Here is an 18655-nt window from a genome sequence, read left to right as displayed (position 1 = left end):
CTCTCATTTCTGGGACAGCATAGCATAGCCCAGCACAGCACAGCTCCCCCTCCACCCAGCCAGTCTTTCCGAGCACTGGGATCGCTGTAACTTTCAGTTGCCAGGCAAGAGAATTCACACACAGCCAGGCTTGCCTGGTCTGACAGGAGGTTGCACGTTGATTCCCAACTCCTAGGAAGATGGGCGGGAGTGTGGGGGAAGGCGGGGGGTGGAAATAAATCAACCTCTGTGTAGTCCCTCAGCTTTGGGAGCCAGAGACGATGCTGGTATTGGAATGGTACCCACACATCTGAAACCTAGACCTTGGCTGATGTATGTGAGCTCTTGGATTATCCAGCCCCTGGCCCCAGGATTGCTCCCTGCACTACACAGGGAACATGCCTTTCTGTTCTGTGTTTGTACAGCGCCTAGCACACTGGGGTCCTGGCCCAGGACTGGGCTCCCCAGTGCTACCATAATAGAAATAATAATAATTTGCATCTACTTCTGGCCTGGCTTTCAGAGGCATTGCTCTGCCCAAGTCCCCACTGAAGTCAGTGGGAGCTGTGTCTGCTCTGGAGATCAAAGCTTTAGGGCGTAGGAGACAGCACATGGGTTCCAAGCGGGGGGGCCCTCAGCTTTGGGGGCAGGGAGAACCGCTGTTGGAAGTGGCTGTGATCCCATTTGATGGGAAGCCCTGTAAAACTGGTGATATGGGAGCAGCTGTTCCAGGGTTTCACCAGATTTACAAGCTCCCAGGAACACTCACTAGACAAATGCAGAGCTCCTGTGGCTTGGAACGGACACAGCTTTCTGAGCGGAGGGACAGCCAGCGACCTCCACACTGCCCCCCGCTTGCTGCGTTACCCTGTGGGCAGGCTGGGGCACCGTCTCTGGTGCTTGGGTTGGAGGGAACATGCCCAGCTGCTGTTGTCCGGCAGCCAGTGCTAAGAATTCTGGGATGCTTGGGGGGGGTCTGTCTGGTTTATCCTGCCGCCAATCACTGTGGTATCAGGGCGCCTTCCATGGAGAAGTGGTAGTAATAGCCAGGTCGCTAGGGGACTTCATGGAGTGTTTGGCTCTTTCCCCTCTTCGGGGATGGGGGGCAGATGTGGGTTCCGTGGAAACATTCTCTCCTGGCCTGGTGCTGGGGGGAAGCAGAGAGGAGAGGAGGAAGGGCTCCAGATTGATGCTCCGTTAAACCTTTCCCTGCTGCAATGGATAGTCTTATCCAGAGCTGTCCCTTAGAAACAGAAGATGTGAGTGTGTTCTCCTGGCTTGGCGAGAGGCTGCTCCCCCTTTGCGCTCTGAGGTATGCATCTCCACCTTCCCAGCCGCAGGAGCTCCATCTCATCCCTTTTATCAGCTTTAATGGAGGTTTTACGATGGCTTTTGTAGTGTGTTTCCCGAGCCCCATGAGTGCTGCTTTGACAGCTGGCCCAGGCATGGCAGCTCTGCGACTGAACCCCAGCCAGTGGCAATTAAAGCCAGGTGGAGCGGCGCTACTGTCTCATTTTGGGGGCAGGAGGGAACTGTCTCTTCCCTCCCCGCACAGACGATTGCCTCAAGCCCCTGTACTAATTATTCACTCAGCTGCAAGGTTCCCCTTGCTTTAACCTGCAAAAATCAGGGCAGCTGTATGGAGAGTGAGGGGGACTGAGCGCTGCTGCGGTCTGTGTGTCCCGGGCACTTTCTGCACCAGGGCCTTCCGGAGCCACCACAGACCTTCCCTGGCATTAAACCTCCTTCGGACAGCAGCTTTTGACAGGGTCGTTGTACTCGGAACAGTCAGAATACGCGCTCAGGAGCCCCTTCAGCAGCGCTAGGCTGGTGCAAGCAGCTCTGATTTCTTTTGGGGCATCCCAGGGCTGCATGACTCTGAACCTGGGGCTGTAGCTTGGTGTGTGGAGGGGGGTTGTGTCTCCAGTCAGATCCTCCCCGCTCCTGGGTGTGGGCTGGGCTAGGACTTGGAAGTGTGTTACCTAATCAAACAGCTTCTAAAGGTCTAATGGAGAGGAGGTGACCTAGACTGATAGAGCACTAGACTGGGACTTCAGACCCCTGGTTCTGTTCCCAACTTTACCCTAGGCCAGCTGGGTGACCTTGGACAAATTGCGGTGCCTCTCTGTGCGTCAATTTGCCCACCTGTGGAATGGGGACAACGATAACTGACCGCCGCTGTAGAGTGCTTGGTGATCTCAGGATGAAAAGAGCTGTGGAACAGTTAGGCGTTATCTACCATGTGCTCAAATGGGAGGGTCCCCCTTGCTTTTACCTGGCCACCATCACCTCTGTTAAAGTCCACGCTGCTAACTGGCTGGAGCACCATGCCTAGAGATCCTAGGCCAGGCAGAGCCATGAGAGATGCAAGAGACAAATGCACTGGCCAGCACCCATCAGCTGATAAAATAGGAAACTGGTTTCCTTTGACTCTGCTGGCCATGTGCCTGCCACCTAGTTCTTGTCCAGGGGCTGAGCTCCCTGGCTAGCTCTGGTCTAACACAACAGCAAGAAGTCGTAGCTCTGTCTGGTACTTCAGTGGCCACCAAAACTGCACTCTGTGGGCACCTCAGTCCTCCGTTTTATCTGTGAGCTGTCCTATGTGGGCACTGAGCCACAGTGAGCCTAAGGGACTTGTCCAGGGTCACAAAGGAAGCTGTGGCACAGCAGGGAACTGGACCCAGGTCTCTGGAGTCCCAGGCTAGCTCTCTAACCCCTAGGCCATCGTTCCTGTCTGCCACGGTCCTGGCATGTATATATGGGGCCTCCTGGGGAGTGCTCCATCAGGCAGGGGACCTGATCCCGGGGAGCTGGATTGGAATGCTAGATCATCTCTGCCTCTGTCCCTCTCCCCCAGACACACACACAGCACTCTCCTCTGCTCTGTTTCCATCTCTGCTCAGAGACCTGGCCACCCCCTGTGGCGAAGGCACCTGGAGGTGCTATCCCTGTAAGTGCTCCGGAGGTGGGACAAGGGTTTTCCCATTTCTGCTGATGCTGCTGTTGTGCAGAAACAGGTTCTGGAAACCCAGCATAACTCAGGGCAAACCCTGATATGTGCACTGTACTCTCTCAGCTGGCAAGCTGAAGGCAGAACACGGCAATTGCAAGCATGGTGCCATGTAAGAGAGGCGTCTACGGTTTTATACCATTCCCTTTGCAGTACTATCAGAGGGCCTTACGAATGGGAGAAGTTATCCACTGGCTCTTGAGTTGAAGACGGAAGTGCTGGATGGAGCCCCATTAATAATCCAAATCCGAGGCGGTTTAATCAATTAGCCACAGCATTTAAAACCTTCTCCAGAGCAAGCCGCGTGGAACAGCCGAGCCATGATCAATCCAATGAGCTCTGCCAGGGAAAGGCTTGAGATGGCCCCAGGGACCCCTGACCAGCACAACCCTGCTCATGTCACTTTCTCAGTGAAGGGCTGGGAGCTTTAGCTTAACCCCTCCCATCCCGCTGCCCCTTGCACCTGCTGTGCTGCTGCCACCCGGTCACCTTCTTCCAGTGACACTCTAACAGATCCGTGCCCTTAGCGGCATGGCCAGTTCGCTCTGCTTTGGCCGTCCCATTGCTGGTGCCTTCGGCCGTGGGAGCGCAGGAATGGCCTCCTGGGATCAGACCAATGGGCCAGCTAGTCCAGGATGCCATTGCAAACAGGGGCCAGAACTAGATGGTTCAGAGGCAGGTGTCAGACCCACAATAGCCCCGGTGGCATAATCTGGCTCCCACACAGAGCTCGGGGAGACATAGTGGGTAGAGCTCGGCTCAGGCCCTGAGCAATCGCTCTGGATAAGCTTGGTCTGTTCTCAGCCTTAATGGCTTCCTGGGGCAGTGAGGAGCCGGGAGATGGCACAGCCTGGGAGGTACGGGCCATATCTGGCCGTTTCTCCTGCTGCTGCCGCTGCCCCCCGCAGATGTAGCTAGGGTCTCAGACAGGACAGCACTCAGGCAGCAAGTCTTTCGCACCGCCTGTGCCCCTTGAGTGTGCCCTTTGAGTGTGCTCGCTCAATCCCAGCTAGAGCATGCATGGGAATGGCGGTTTTCAGCAGTCTGAGATGGCTCCTTCTGGCGAGGGGGGAATGAGTAGAAATGGGCTTTCTTGCCTGCCAGTCCCTTCCCAGGACTCCCTGGAGTCAGGGTTCAAGTCTCCAAGATATCTGCATCCCAGGGCCCCTGCTAGGCCCGTCCAGCCAGTCAGGGTCTGCGCAGAGCCCTCAGTATCAAGCCCGGTTCTGGGGACTCTGCTTTCAGACAGGTGATGTGGATAGTGTGGCAGTGAGCTACCAGAGATGCTAGGCAGAGATGCTGGAAGAGCAGGGGGCAGATTTTCTGAGGTATTTCGGCATGTGAATATCTTTGAAAACCTGGCCTAGGGAGCTTTCTCTCTGCTGCTCACGCCTCGCTGCCCCTGCTGCTCTACCTCTTGTCCCCGAGCAGTGCTAAACCCCCCTGCTACCCCTTCTCCCATGTGCCCGTCTTCATGGCCCAGCCTGCTTCTTTAACAGTGACTCGTGTCCTGTGCGCCAGAGGGGCATGGGGCTTTGTTAGCTGTGGAGATCAGAGGCACTCGCCAGTACTGGGAACACCAGCTGGCAACATCCTTGGCAGGCTGGCTGCCTTCTTGCCGTGCAGGGAAACTTTGGTTCCCACCCCACAGAAAGAACAATGTGACTCTAATGCTTAGCCCCCACACTTGGCTCTGAGAGATCCCCTAGGAGTGAGTGGTAGCACCCCATTGGAGCTGCTCCTGCTCTGGCATTGCAGAGCTCCCCTAGCTCAAGTGGTGGAGTTGGGAGTTCTAGTCCCAGCTCTCCTGGGGGTGCAGCACAAGGATCCAGGACAAGGCCACGTTTAACCCTTCCCTGGCCGGCTCTCCCTGCCACATGCTCTGCAGCTGTGTGCTCCTGGGCAAGGGGGAGGGGAAGTTGCCTTTGACCCGAGCTCAGAGGCCATTTCCCCTGCAGCGGCGGGGGGGCCAGGCTGGCAGCCTGCATGGCTCTGGATAGGCCCAGCCACTGCTTGGAGTGAGGTCTGGCTGGGGCGATGTCGGCAGCAATGGGCGACCCCCCACTTGGGTCTCGATGGCTGAGGAGAGGAGGGAATTCCTGACTTCCCTTTGTTTGCAAGCCACTTTCTTTCAGATCCAGCCCTGAGTCAGTGGCCTCCACCACTCCCCCTCCCATCAAGACTTTGGGCTGGAGATGGCTGCTGACAGTGGGAAGGGGGCTTTCCTCCTTCCTTTGTCTTCACTGGGGAGGGAGGGGCTGCAAAGAGCGAACGAGGGGCTCAGAAAGCTGATGGGAGCCGAGGCACGTAATTGATCACTAACAGTTCTGGCGATTCTGTTCCCCACGTCCTGGCTGCCTGGGGGTTATAAACTGGGGGCTCGGCTGTCACTCTGTGGGTGTTCCCAGCCCCCCGGCTGCCCTGCAGAGCCGCTCCAGCCAATCCCAAACCCGCCGGGCTCCCCTTTCAGATCTTGCCCTTTTTCCCCCAGGATGAACTATTCCTGGTGGCTGATCCCCCACCATCAGAACCAGGCCCGCTCTGCTGGTGCAGTCAGAGCCAGGCGGGGAGCGAGCCAGGTGTTGGCAATCCCATAGGGCAGCTGCTTCCTAAGCCTTGCCTAGAGAAGCTGGCATTCTTCTGGTCCCAGGGGCCAGGGCTCCAATGTTCGGAGGGTCCCAAAGCAGTGAAGGCAATTAGCCGCAGCTGTCCCTTGAGAAAGTCTCCAGGCCCTTTGATCTTCCCTCCCACTCAGCTGGAGGGTGAGCTGAGGTCTTGGAGGGAATGGACCGGTGAGCATGGCTGCAGGCACTGCTGCTTGCAGGTGGTGCAGGTGGTGAGTGCTGATCCATTGGACAGGCAGGTTCCCAGGTCTCGTTGGGGGCCAGTGAGGCCCTGGCTCTGGGTATGCCCCGCCAGCTGAAGCCTGCAGCTGTGCTCCCAGCATTGAAACGATTTGAGGTCTCTTGAATCTCATTTCGTCTTGTCGCCCCCACATACCTGAAACAGACAGAAGTTGGTGATGACCGCGTCGAGCTCAGGGAGGGTTGGGACCTCGGCGCTGACATGCCAGACCCAGAGTTCTACATGGAACTCAACGGGTAGCGAGACCCCAGCCCTGGCACCCAGCGTGGCCCCCTGCTGCGTCTGGGCCGCAGCGAAGGCTGCCCGGGGAGATCCCCGTTTACCACCAAGATCGAAGCCTTTGAAATGGCTCCCCAGGGTGAGGGTTATAACATAGCACACCCCCTGGTTAACCTGGGGCTGGCCTGGAAGAGGCAGCTGCATGAAGCCTGGGGGCAGATGCCGAACCTCCCCTGGGGCCGGGTGATTCAGGGAGGTGGCGAGCGAGCGGAGGGAGAGGCCTGGCTGGAGCAGGGAAGAGTTCTTGCTGAAACAAGAAGTGGGGCTGTTTTTCCATGACTGGACAAAGTAATTCTGGTGACGGGATGGGGGGGAAGGCAGGGCCTGGGTAAGTGCTGAGGGGTGTAGTAAGGGAGACCACATCACACAAACCACCCGCTTGGCTGGCCATCTCTGAAGACTGAACGGAGCCATGGATGCCAAGGTCAGGACTGAGGCACGTTGTGGGGGGGAGCAGCCCAGGGGAATCTTGTCCTGGTGCTGCCTGGATGCTGCAGCTGGGCTGTGGCTTGTCTCTGAAATGGTCAGCCTGGCCCCTTTCACCAGCAGGGAAAAACCAGCCTTGCCGAATGTTTGCTGTCAGCAGTTTGTTGTCATATTCAGCACTGACACAGCTCTGCGCTGTGTGTGCAGATTCCCTCCGCACCTTGTGCCCGTGTCCCTCTCCCCGTCGCCCCGCATGCCGCTAGCTCATCCAGATTGAGACACAAGGCGAAGAAATTCAAAGGCGGGGGCAGATTCTGCTCTGGCACTGCATGATACAGCACTCTCATGAACCCCTGCCTGGCCCAGGGCTCCCGCCTCCCCCGGTGCATTAGCACCCGTGGGATGGTGCGTAACCTTGATTGCCGTTCCTTGAGACACAGGCCTGGCAGGGCTTGGGACTGGTGCTGCAAGACGCATCGCTTTGCTTGGACGTCGCTTGAAGAAGCGGCTCCCGAGGTCATCTGAAGGTGCTAGCCAGCGTTTCATTGGTGAGGGCACCATTGCACGCTGTGCCAGAGACCAGCGCGATGCCCTTCCTATGGGGAGAAGGGCTGCACAGGAGGAACTCCTGGAGAGAAGTGGGAGCTGCCATGTGGGTGCCCTGGCACCATGCAGGGTACCCCGGCCAAAGCCTGCCATTTTCTCTGCTTCTTCCCCCTGAAAGGGTTAATAGTGCTTGGTGAGCTGGGTTGCTGCAGGACAGGGCTGACCTGGTAATTGCTCCCTGTAAAAATAGCTGCATGTGGGGTGAGGGGCCAGCTGGCTGATGGAAGGCGGCTAGCAGTGCAATTGCTGAAATGACTCCCAGATGGGCCGGTGCCCTCGTCCCAGCTGTGGTTCTGGCATACGCCCGCCTGCCCGCACATATGGCTCTGCAGCTTACTGGGAAGCAGGCAATTGCTCTCCCTTGCACACGGGCTCTAAATGGGAGGCAAGATATAGATACACCCTTGTGTCCTGCCCTGGGTGCTGGGATGCATGGGTGCATGTCACTGGGCGAGCTGGAGCTGTGCCAGAGCGCTGAGCTCTAAGCTAGCAGAGGGAGCAGGTTGGATCATGATGCTGGGAGTGCAGTGCTAGCACAGGGGTGAAGTACCCTCCCGGGGAGTGCCCCTGAAATCCCACTGCCGGCTGCCCCGTCCTGCTTGCTTTGGACATGGTTGGAGCAGATTTTTACGTAGGGAGGATTGTGCCCTGGTGTTTTCTCTTTAAATCTCCCTCCATCAGAGCGTCCCAGCTGTCCAGCCTTGCTGCCACATCTCCTCGGCCAATAGGGTGTGGCCAATAGGGTGGCACACAATTAACCAGCACCCTTGGTACTCCAGCTCCCAAAGCCCTCTGCAGTTGCCATGGGGCTGGTGATGAGGGGAAGGGAGCTGCAGAAAGCATAGAAGGTGTAGCAGGAAGAGGAGGGGTCCCTGCTGCTTGAGTGACTGAAGAGGAGGCTGGCCAAAGCCCTGCAGACCACCTTGCCCAGCTGGCCTTGGTCTTTCTGTGTCCAGTCGGAGTCATCTGTATACTGTCAGTGACCATCTATACTTCCCTGGGCCAAGGGCAGTGAGGAAGGTCTGCTAGAGTCCATTGAATGGGGCTGGATTTACCCACAGTCACTGCAAATGGATACTGGTGGCCAACAAGCCCTCCTCAGGCAAGGAACCTCTCCTGGGCTGGAGTAAAGGTGGAAAACCTTGCATGGATGCTGGGCACAATGTTGGATGGCAGAGAGAAACCTGTGCTGGATTCTCATGGCCAGCAAGCTCTAGCCCTGTTTAGCCTCGGGGCAGGGAAGCTTTGCAGAGATGGAAAAGATTGGGGCTGCTAGGTTTAGAGCGGAGTCAAACAATGGGATCTGGCTCAGAGAAGGGAGATCAGGATAGTCTAGTCCCCTTTCTCACATGAGACCAAGGGGACAGCTCATCAAACTGAAAATGACACTTTAAAACTGACTAAAAGACATGCTCTTTACACACACACACACACACACACACAGCCTGCGGAATTCATTGCCACAAGAGGTCAGTGAGGCCAGGAGCTGAGAGGGGTTTGCTTGGCTATTTCTGTGGATGATGAGAACATTCAGAATTACAATAATAAGGATTAAATAAAGAATTTGGGAGGAGCTATAAACCCTCCTGTTCCAGGGCGCGAGCCAGCTTCTAATTGCTTGGGTCAGGAAGGAACTTCCCTCGTGGCCAGGCAGCCCAGAACTGCAGGGCTCTCACACCTTCATCTGGAGCGGCTGTGGCCAGTGTCAGAGACAGGATCCTGGGTCTGCTCCAGCCTAGCCATTGCTATCCTCTGTGATTAGAGCATCTGTCAGAGTGTGCTTGGCACGCAGCACCGGAAGGAGAGAAACCCCACTGAGATTAGCAAATGGCAGCCTTGTCGAGTGTGGGTCTGGTGTGGGATGTGTGCCTCACGCAAAGCTCCAAGGCTCTGGCAGTGGCTTCCTGCTCAAGCTCTCAGTTACCAGCAAGGGCTGGATTTAATAGTAAGAGGGATTTGGGGTTTAATTGCAGGGGTTTTGCAATCCTTCCTCGGTGCTGATTCAGCACCCAAGAATTAGCAGCCGCTGCACAATGGGCCTCCTCTAATCTGCTGCTGGCACACTCCGCCTGCACTGCTGCTGGCAGTGGGGCACTATTGGTGTCAGGAAGCTGCGTGGTAGCTTTGGTCTCTGATGGAAGGTTTGCGCCGGGCTGCCCTTGGATGCCAGCTGCTGGGCGATGGTTCCGAAATGGCTGTGGCTTCCCAGGGACCCTGTGGGCTGAGTGTCTGCAGATTACGGGCACAGTGATCTGTGGCTGTGGTAGAGGATCTCCCGCCACCTTACAGCCTCCTGTTCTCTGCCTGGGGCTTCCAGGTCAGGCCCTAAGCACGACACTGCTTTGGTGTAAGTGAAGTGGGGCTCAGCGCTGGGGCATTTGGGCTGTGATAGGCAGGAGGATCTAATGGTCCCTTCTGGCCTTGATCGCTACGGAAGTAGGAGGACTTTGGTCTCCAGGGCTGTGGACCCAGCAGCTTTCACCAGCACCAGGCTCGCAAGGGATCACTTCCTGGGGAAGTCGTCTGTGCATCTGGGGCCCTGTAAGCTGCCCTTACCTGGGCTTCCTGTGGCCGGCGCTGCGTCCTCTCAACTCTTTGCAGTGTTGTTTGCCAGCAGTTCAGGTCATCTCTGCCTCCAGTCAATGGACTGGCCTTCTGGGCCATGCCTGTCCCTGATCTAGTGGGAAGGGTGACAGTCCAGTCATGGACTGCCCTCCCTCTTCTCCCAGCACCTGTGCTGTGACAATCACGCCCTTCTGGGGGTCTCTAATGCCAGTGTCCTGCTGAATTCTAACTGTGAGTGATATGCTTGCTGCCTAATGTACCCCTGCCATTTCCGTTAGACACAGCAGCCTGTGGCAGGAGATGAAGTGGAGTGTTGCTGTGTGCTGTTCCATAGTTGCTGTGATCCACCCTAGAAGTGGCTGCATTTAACCTGGGTGAACCACCTAGATCTCTTTCTTACCTCCCAGGGTGCTGGGTTGCCTACCCAGTTGGTTTGTAACGTGTCATCAGGGCTGCCAGCAGCTGTCTCCATCTATATGTTCGATAACAGCCAATTGACATACCTGTTAGGCCATGCAGTAGGTAGCATCCGGTGCCCCTTGTGCTGACAGCCCTGGCGGATGAGCTGGGGCCGGGGAGTTGGACCCTCTCTGGAGAATCAGGTTGAGGAGCTGAGCCTCCTCTCTCCGCGCTGACCCGCTGTCTGAGTGGCAGTGTTGCCTGGCCAACTGACAAGCGAGGTTCCATGGCGAGGCATTTCACCTGACCGAGGCCAGGCCTGCCTCCTCCTTGCCATTCCCATGCACAACAGCCAGTCTGCCCTTTCTTTCCCGAGGAAACACAGCACAGGGCTCTCGCTTTCCCCTCTTGTGCGTACAGGAGCGGGTGTCGTGCAGCGGCAGCTCTCCACGGCTCCTGTTCTGCGCGCATCTCACCATGACTACAGTGCAAAGCTGTATAATGCCTCATTTGTTGTCTCGCATTGGAAGATCCAGGGAGCGCAGTCTGGCTGCGATCAGCTGCTTCCCTGTACAAGTCTATTTACCCAGCAGGTCAGGAGCCAGTGCCTGGACGGCTGCTGTCGGGTTTGAAGGGGGCGAGGATGGCCAAGAATGCTGCAAAGCAACAGTTAACAGTCATCCTGGCGGTCTGGCTGCCCCCTCCTAGCCGTCCACCCACCTTCCACTGGTTAACAGAAAGCTTGGACTTGAGTGAGGATTTTTCATCTCTTCGTTGTGGGGATGGAAAATATACAAAGCTCCCCACAAAGATATTTAGTCAGCAGCAATTTTCAGAGGAATTTGGGATGTTAATTTAAAAAATCTGCTGGGAGGGGACTACAATGGACCCTTTGAAAGGGAGAGGGCGTCCCTCGTGCCTGGCTGCAGAGATCTGAGTGCCAGCTCCCAGAGAGACAGCCCCTCCTCTAATAGAAAGCAGCCCTCCAGGAAGTTCACCTGAGGAGTGACTCAGAAAAATCCAGCTTGGTCCAGACGTGCCTCTGCTGGATGATCTGCTGTCCAGACCAGAATCCTCCGGGCACTGGGCAACTTCTCGCGCCAGGCCATCTGCGGGCATCAGCCCTTGGTACCTGGAGCTGCCAGGCTGCAGCTCACAGTAGAACTCCAAGGGTCCTGCTGGCTCCTCTGCCCTGTGCCAGCTTCAGCTCTGCTCAGACACGGGATTTGAGGCTGAGCTTTGGGGCTGGGTGAGGGAGTTCAACTTACGACCCGTGCGAGGGAGCTAAAATCCAACTGGTGGTTAGAGCTTTAGGCATATGGCTAGTGCTCCTGGGAGAGAGAATGGAGGCAGCCAAACTCTACCCATGTAATAGCTACGGTCTTGCAGTCTCCACCTCACCCCTTGCCCACCCCAGTCCTTGGCTTCCCCTGCCAACAAAGGGGCTGGCTAGTTCCAGTAGACGAGGCTGGTTTTTATGATGTGACCACTAAGAACTGGCCTGAGATCAGCATCCAAGCTTGCTTGGGCCCCATTAAACTGAAGTAATAGCTCCGGGGCTGTACCAGTCTGGGTCATGTTCACACTGGCTAACGAGGGGCAAAGGCTCCATTTCTCATGACCAGCCCCAGACCATGATTCCATAGACAGGGAGTATAACCTCTCTAGCTCCCTGTAAAGGAGTCGGGATGGCCAGTGGTTAGGGTGCTAGCCTCTGAGATTCAGGAGATCTGTATCCAGGTCCCTGCTCTGCCACAGACACCCTCTGGGACCTTGGTCAAGTCACTTTGTCCCATCCGTGCCCTGCTCCTCAGGGATGAATACAGAAAAGGCTGTGAGGCGCCCACCTGCTCTGGCGTTGGTGGCGAGGGACGTAGCGACGGTAGATGTTATTTATGATAGATTATCGCAGGGCCTAGCGGCCCCAAGCACTGAGCAGGGCCCCATTGTGCTAGGTGCTGTCTAGCCATGCGATAAGAGGCAGTATGTGAAGGGAATGTGGAGATTGTGGCGTTAAATGCTCCCAAGGCAGGTGCAGGGGCTGAGGCAGTATCCCGTAGCCCTCCCCTAGACCCAGTTCTCCTGCTGGCGTCAGTGCTCCAGGAGCGGAGGCAGGTGACTGGGAAGATGATCCAGCCCTGTGCCATGGTCAGGTGTGCGAGAGAATCGCTCCACATGCTACTAACTGGCCTGCTCCAAGGCTCCCTGCTGCTCCTCGGGGAACCTGATCTCCAGGTCACATTCCCCCTTTCAAATGGGGGAACCCTGTCAGTTCCGTGGCTGCTAGGAGCCAACAAACCTCTGTCTGAGGAGGTGGGTGTCTGAGTCACTCTCCTGGCAAGCAGAACGGCTGACCTGTGTCTGCTCAGATGTTCCAGATGAAGCTGCGCACTGGGCAGAGACAGGTCTCCAAACTCCAGCCCGAAAGGGGAACGAGTCAGAAACTGAGCGAGTGAAAAGAGGAGGCTACAATGGAAACCACTGGGTAGCTTTACCTAGTCCCCCTGCTCGCATCCGCTGGGTGTGTGTGAGTGTGAAGTGTGTGTGCATGCATGTGCGAGGTGTGCGTGCGTGTGGGTGTGTGCTCACTTATAATCAAGGCTGCTAAAGAAGTCCCAAGGGGCTGGATAGTGCTGGCCCACAGGAGCTGTCAAGCAAGCACAGGCCAAGTGAACATGTTCTGCCCTGTGAGACACATGCAGGCTGCACCGAGGCCAGCAGTCTCCTGTGTACATGCGTGTGGCTGGGCCCTTAACAGTCCTGTGACACTGCCCAGCAGCGATCGCAATGAGCTGCCCAGCATGCCAGTGCGGTGCGTCAGTATCCTGGCCCAGTATCCTGGCAGGGATGTTGTGGCACACAGGGAGCTCTCCTGCCTCGGGGCTGTGCTTAGCCACCCATCCTTCCCCCCCATATAGCACACTCCTGACAGCACTCGGCTCCCCAGCCCTCCCCCAAGTCACCGCACTAGGGACATGTGAACGGGCCTGAGGCCTCGGCATTACGCGCAACGGTCCGGGCTCTGCAGCAGCCGTGGCAGGGCTGGTTCCTTGTGTGAACTGCTGGGGGAACTGGGGGTTAATGGCGACACTTGGAGGACTCGGGAGAACACGGGGAGCCCCACACCTCAGCTCTGGAAGAAGGGGCATAGACAGTGTGCACGGAGGGACAGGGAACAGCCGTCTGAGCAGTGGGGAGAAATGGCCTTTGACCTGTGTGTTTATAATGGCGCAGCCTCACCTTGGCTGAGGGCCCAGGTCTGTCACCCTTGCCGGTGCCCCTTGCTCCCCAGGGAAGGCTATTGCACCAGTGGGGTGGCCCATAGGCTGCAGCTCCATCCGGCAGGAGGCAGGGCAGCGGGATGTTGGCTGGCACTCAGTGCAGTTCTCACAGCGGGGTCCATGTCACTAGCGTTAAGGAGATCGTTAGACCTGACCCCTGCTGCATGGGGTGAGCTTTGCATGCTCAGGCTGGCATCATTGGTGCAGCGGTTAGCACTCTGCCAAGTACAGATTCACGGTACGTTAGCACCTCGGAAGGGAAAGCCTCCAGCCCAGGGAGCCAAGGAGCTAACTGCACTGACCAGATGCCAGCCTCTCCCATACGGTCCCTAGGATGTCTCACACCTCCGGCAGCCACACCCAGCCAGGCTGCACAATTCCCCCGCACCCGCGGCACGCCCAGCAGAACCGGGCCACTCAGGGGCCAGGGCTTGGCCCTGGGCGCTCACTTCTCCAGGAGGCATTATTGTATGTCCGCACCACCACATGTGGCAGGCAGGAAAGCTTTTGTCCGTGTGATGGAGGACAGAAAAAGCCAGGCCGGGGGGGTCAGGAGCAAGGGGTCTGGGCAGAACTGGGGGGGCAGGCCCAGGACTGAAATAGCAGCAGCGCAGGTTGGTGAGGGTGGGGTATTGGCCCAGCTCTGGGGGTGCAGGTGCTCAGTGGCTGGTACAGTTCAGATCTTAGGGGGGCACGCTCAGAGGCGGGGGCTGCTTGCACTGGGCCTGACTCAAATCTCTGCTGTTCTCTCACAGCCAAACTTGTCTGGTTGGCAACACCTGCTCAGCAGAGGCCCTGCGCTGGGAAACTCAGGCTGCTGCAATGGAGAGGGAAAGGGAGCCAGGGAAAAGCAGTGCCGGGGGGCCTGACCATCTCAGCCCTCTGCTCTCTGAGAGCCCTGCCTGCCCCTGCACTTCAGAGGGGAGCGGGGCTAGGGGCTGCAGGCCACACTCTGCTCCATGTGTAATCCGAGTTCTGTAATGCTCCATTAATCAGAGCCAGGCGGGTCCGTCAGCAAGTGCTGGGGGAGGGGGGCTATGGAGGGGGAGGCACGGCGGGTGGATGAAGAAATGAGAGGCAGCTGTGTAAATATTGATGGAATTCGGCTAAGGAAAAGTGAAACCAACTGAATTCTAAATTCTCGGACTCCCAAGTCTCCATGTAAACACACTGGGGCTGCCTGAAGCCAGCCAACCCTCCTGCAGGCACGCAGACCACTAGGGAAACTGCCCCCTGCCCCCGTGTACCCAGTACAGCACGCGCTGTGGGGCAGCTTGTCTTTCATTCATCCCCTGGGCTGAGGCACAATGGGCTGGCTTGAGTACAGTGACCCAGCCCCCGGTGCCTGCCCAGGCTGGAGCTGGGCGGAGGACCCTGATGGTGCTAGCTTTTTGTCCTGTGGCTGAACATCCCCTCTGCCCTCTGATGTGCCTGCAAAGGTGGAGCGGAGCACGAGATCTCTGCTGACCGCCCGGCTTGGCTTGTAGGCAGGACACGTCCCATCGCTGCTGGTTTCGGAGTGGTTGGACAGTGATAGGATCGGACGGAGGCTGGAGCGAGAGGGACCCTGCAGCGGGCTGGCGTGCCTGGCTGGGAAAGCCATTTTCAGGAGCTCCTCCAGGCTGATCCTATCCCTGTGCTTCAGCTCTACCCTGCATGATAGTTCCACCTGCAGCCGTACCCCCTGAGACTGAGCGCCCATCTGACCCCCTGCACTGCAGGAAGTGGTGTTGGTGATTCCGTAGGTGGCTGTCTCTACCTTACGCCTGCCCTAACCCAGCGTCCCAACACTGTGCCAGGAGGACTCTGCCAGTGGAGGTTCCATTGATCCCAAGCAGGCTCTCACCCCGGCATCTCGGCCAAATTCCACTCCAGTGGTTATGGTCTGTTTCCTTACCATTCCATGGGATATGGTGGTTTCTTCTTCACTTCCAGGCCTAAGCTGTTGGGTAATGTTGCTATGGTTTAATTAGCCACTGCTGCTTTCTGCCCCCCAGAGGTGGCTGCATTTCAGTGGTGGGTGATGTCTGGCAGCCCTGTGGGAGCCTGCATGCTGACGTGTTAGACACTGAGCATGGGGCTGCTGTTTTCGCAGCGAGCGGGGAGTGGTCTCCTCCCTGGAGCGCCTTGGAAGCAGCCTGCCCTGCATTTCCTGGGCATAAGGGCCAGGGTCTTTTGCACTGCCATTCCCAGAGCTGTAATGTTGTGTGTCATGCTCCAGCTGGGTGTTCCTGTGGGGTTGGGGCTCAGTGCTGGGCTGGCAGCCCAGCCCTCCCTTAACTCTGAGGAGCTTTGTTCAACTGGTTGTTAATCAGCCAGGTGGAACCTGCAGCCTAGCTGCTGGGAGGGAGAACTCGCCATTCTTTGCCTGGCGACTGACAAGCCTGTGATCTGACCTGCTGTTGGAAGCGGGGGCGGCTGGAGAGGGATGTATTCATCACCCTCCGACCTCAGCCAAACCCCTTGCTGCAGCAGTTCTCCCTGGAGGTGGGCAGTGGGCAGAGCAGAACTAAGCTAGAGGGACCAGTTCCTGGCACCTCCACCATCCCCACGGAGGGTGAGCATGTAGAAAATCCACCCGCTCGACTTCTAGGAGTTCCCTGACTGTTTCCTATGAATGTCAGGTCTCATTCAAAGGTGAGCTGCACAGGAGTACCGTACAGGCCTTCACAGTGTTGAAAGGGGATTGGGTTTACGTTTATTTGGGGTTTACGTTTTTCACATTAGAAATGTATGTTCTGCCTACCCTGGAAGGTCTGTGGCTGACTGGGGAACTGGTAGCTTTTTGGTACCTGAGATACTAAGGAAATAAAACCTGATGCCTGGAAGCGCAATGAGTTTTATTCAGGTTGTTTAAAACCCTGGTTGTTTTCTTGTCAGCATCTATTCAACATGGGGGGGAAGGAAATATCTCGCTAGCAGCAAAGGACTGAGAAAAGACCCAATCCACATCTGAGTCCTCCACCAAAACAGGAAGCTCAGATCTGTTGTTCCTGCTAGTTCAAAGGTTAAAGACACAAAACAAACCCAAACGCACAGTCGCCCTCCTCAATCCAGAACCGAAGCCAAGAGGGACCTATAGCCAGTGTATTTCCTTTGCAAGTCACCTTTAAAAGGGAGGAAACAAGGAAGTTTCTGTCCCCCACAGCTCCAAAGACCTTTCCCAGGGTAACTGACATATGGGTGTCTGCGGGCAGGCTGTGGGTCAGCCCAAGAGAAAAGGGAGCTGCCACACCCCACCCCACCCCACCCCAGCCCCTTGGGGCTTAATGGGCTGTTAACCTGGGAACCTCAGAGGCCTTGCCTGCACTGAGGAAGTACACACAACCCCTGCGCCCCAAGGGCCTAGCATGATGCAGTGGTGCTAAAGCCAATGGGAATCAGTAGCGCAGACATGACCCTACGCCCAGCAGTGCCTTGAGCAACATTTACAGTGGCCACTCCACGAGCTGCCAGAGTGGGCCCTTGGTGGGAGTTGTTCTGTGTGTTTCTCTTGGACAGGGGGCTGCTGAAACGCCAGCGGGGTGAGCCGCTCAGTCTCCAACTGACTCGCTGATCCACTGGGCTGCACAAACCTCCATGTCCCAGCCTCCCCCGAGATAAGCCTTGGGCTAGGCAGAGCCAACCTCTGCAGAATTGGCCGCTCCCATGACATGGAGAGGGGAGGGAATTTGCTGGACTCCTCAAAAAGGTGAAATGACCATTGGTGCCCTGGGGGCAGGAAAGGCTTGGGCACAGTGGGGCAGCCAGCTGGATTTCCCAGGGCTTCCCTCCTGCGTCTAGCAGTGAAAACTGTTCCCGTTTCATAAGCTAATAAACCCTGCTAACAACCGGCATCTGGTGTTGAGAGGAGGGAGGAGCCTGGGAGAACAGCAACTAGCGATATCAAAATCCTAATTTTGGCTCAGAGCCTGGCGAAGCATATGGTGTTTGTGTGTTTGTATTGCACCAGGACTCTCTTCCCGACAGACACTTGGGCGCGAGGTTCATCCAGGGAAAGGAATTCACCTTATCAGGTCGGCCTGCGGAAACAGGCCTGAGCAGCCACTGACAGCTCCCCCATTACTCCTCACTCCCCATCCTCCAGCAGAGGAGATTTAGATGAGGCTTCTGGTCTTTTTAACAGAAAGAAATCTTGTCAGAGCATCGTCTGACTCATGTACTGGCCAGAACCGAGCTCCGTTCTCCATCCTGCACAGATAGTGCCTGTCTCCATCTCTTGTCAGCGTTTTGAGGCAGGACCTTTATGTTCTGTGTTTGTTCAGCGCCTAGCACAGTGGGGGCCTGGTCCATAACTGGGGCTCATAGGCTCTGCTTCAATACACATAACTATACCGAGCAGTTAGAACGCTCCCCCGATGTAATCTCAAAGCATTTTACCAACCTGGATGAGCATCATCGAATGGGAAACTGAGGCAGAGCTACTTGCCCAAAGCTGCACAGTGGGAAGTGGCACAGTTGGGAATAAAAGCCAGGCATCCTGGATTCTCCACTTGGTGCCCTGACCCTTGGACCATGCTCCCACCCTAGATGGTGCAGATCTGCCACCAGTACTGCTAATTGAAATGGTGGTCTGGTTACATATGCTACAGAGAGGGCAGGTTGTCTTGGGTTAGAGAGTCTTTTGCCACTAGCTGGCCTGTCCACATTCCCTCCAGCTCAGGAGGGACCTACCACCCCGTGGCAACTAAGTTTGGTCACAGTTCCACCTCAGGATCCACATCAGGGAAGCCACCCGCACAGTTGGTGTGACCAGTGTCTCTTGGGGTCTGCAGACGGAGCACCCCGCTTTGCCAGGAAGGGGGTCCCTTGTGTGGGCAGAAGCTGTTGCTGGGGAAGCTGCAGCGGCCCGATGAGTGCTCTCCCTGCCCCAGAGATAGAGAGGGTTCCCGTGTCCGGGGCGTGCTGGCCCAAGCTTTTTGCCAGCGTTAAATTGGTGCACCCAATTTGAACATAAATGGAAAGCTGCAGTGGTGTTAAAATCAGAGAGTCTCACTGTAGGTGCTATGGGGATAGGGCTCGAGGAATTAAAGAAAAGGAATAAAAAATGCTGACAGCTGGAGTTCTCCAAGAGCTTAATTTTTTCCTTCCAATTACACTGTGAAAACCAATTTTTTGCACAGTGAAAACTCAACCCATGGCCCCCCCAGCCATCACCACTGCTCTCCTCATGATAACTGGACTCCTGCTAATCATCTCCCATGGGTGGATGGGAAGCTGTAATTCCTCCCAAGGACACTGGACC

At 56.6% G+C, this 18655-nt stretch overlaps 1 protein-coding gene across 2 annotated transcripts in view; it reads left to right on the top strand.

The window, feature by feature from the left end:
- CORO7 (coronin 7) overlaps positions 1 to 18655 on the top strand; it is a 184473-nt gene that overhangs the window by 90791 nt on the left and 75027 nt on the right. The gene's annotated exons all lie outside the window — the stretch shown is intronic.

This window comes from Caretta caretta, chromosome 10, assembly GCF_965140235.1.
Source record: "Caretta caretta isolate rCarCar2 chromosome 10, rCarCar1.hap1, whole genome shotgun sequence".
Taxonomy (NCBI): Eukaryota; Metazoa; Chordata; order Testudines; family Cheloniidae; genus Caretta; species Caretta caretta.
Note: the sequence above shows the minus strand (reverse complement) of the source record. Positions and strands in the feature narration are given on the sequence as shown.